At 42.3% G+C, this 1,610-nt stretch overlaps 1 non-coding gene across 1 annotated transcript; it reads right to left on the bottom strand.

Moving 5' to 3' along the window:
- Nucleotides 1-271: 271 nt before the first annotated feature.
- trnae-uuc lies at nucleotides 272-343 on the bottom strand. The gene has a single exon. It is a non-coding gene; the product is annotated as a tRNA-Glu (tRNA).
- Between the last annotated feature and the right edge of the window lie 1,267 nt (nucleotides 344-1,610).

The raw sequence follows: 1,610 nt of genomic DNA on the forward strand, positions 1-1,610 counted from the left end.
AGAAGCATTTTGGCCGTCAGTCAGTAGCTGCGTTTCCATTACCCTATCGCGAAAACATTTCTACGCTCTCATGAGGCAGGCTTTTTAGAAAGTTTATAGTGATGGAAACACTTGTTTTGATGCATGGGGTCATGTGACCAGTGAAGTCTTGCGTGATGAGAATTTTTGTGAAAATCTTACAGAAACACAGGTACTGAATTGATGTTGTTACAGTAAATGATAGAACACTGGGCCATCATGCACACCAAACCAAAGAGGTCCAAGAAAGGTATTCCCATACCGGGAGTCGAACCCGGGCCGCCTGGGTGAAAACCAGGAATCCTCACCGCTAGACCATATGGGACTGGCACTTTTATTTTTTATAGTCCTACAGAACTGATCGTCAAAGGTCCCCAGGTCTCCAGTTTCAAATTCATTTGGATTGGGACAGAATGTTTCAGCTTCAGTGGTGACATGAGGTGATTTTATTTTGATTATTAGTGGAATACTAGCAAACACTGAAGGTTGTACGACTACGGATTTTTATGACAACGGACATCTCGTATGGTGAATGTCAAGTAGACACAGACTGGTTGCTGTTTGCTTTGTAAATAAAAGCTCAGTAGAAAGTAGTGCTTTGCAACAATGGAATACATATTCTTGACCTGAATACATAAGCCTTCACCTGTATGTATACTCTGAGGACGGACAGCTCACATGCTACACACTGTGCCCTGCAGCCATGTGTAATCTGTACGTAACTATAAATATCAGTAGCATTGAATCATTCTTCACATCATATTGGAGGATGGGATGGTAGACTTAGGTTAAAGGGGAAAAAAATCCTTCTCCATGTACAGCAGCTAAAGGTTTAATAACTTTGATAATGAAGTTCACCAGCTAATTGGTGACTTCTCTCTGTTAGCACATAGCACTTGGTGGAGTTAATTGATGTCTTTTCAGATGAGTGGGCATTGCAGTCGTACTTTTGTTGAATTTCAGAACTGACTTACATATTTTACATGTCACGGTAGAATAAGCTTTATTTTTAGTGAAGTATTTCCACATACTTGATGAACCGCTGCTAGCCTGCTGCTACGACCCACTGGGCTCCTCACCTGTCTTCTAGGAGGCGTCCATGTTGTAACTGTCACGTGATCCGTGACTAGTCAACGTGATGTTTAAAGCGTAATGGCTAGTCTGTACAACCTCTAGCAAACACAGCTATTGTGTCTTAATTGCTTCACGGGAGGCAATCAAAACACATCAATGCGGGAGAGAAACTTGGAATTCGATGTATCCGCAGTCTTTGAGTGACAGTTATTTGTGAGAAGACGCCACTATCATTTGCAATCATGTGTCAGTGTAGTCCTTCCTGTGGAGAAGCAGGCAGCACGCTCTCCAAATTCCTCCCACAGTTCTAACAGTTAACTGCAAAGCACAGTATGCACTGGCTTACCAGGGTCACAGAACCATATGGATTCTTCATCTGTTTTCTCCATTAACACCTCTCATAACACATCTAACTCGGTGCAAATCAACAGCCAATTAGAGACAATGTGTCATTGCGAAATATAGTTTTTGTTCTGGTAACTCGAGATGTTAGCTGGGCACACGTTGGCTGACGATGA

Source organism: Mugil cephalus, chromosome 16 (genome assembly GCF_022458985.1).
Source record: "Mugil cephalus isolate CIBA_MC_2020 chromosome 16, CIBA_Mcephalus_1.1, whole genome shotgun sequence".
NCBI classification, from domain to species: domain Eukaryota; kingdom Metazoa; phylum Chordata; class Actinopteri; order Mugiliformes; family Mugilidae; genus Mugil; species Mugil cephalus.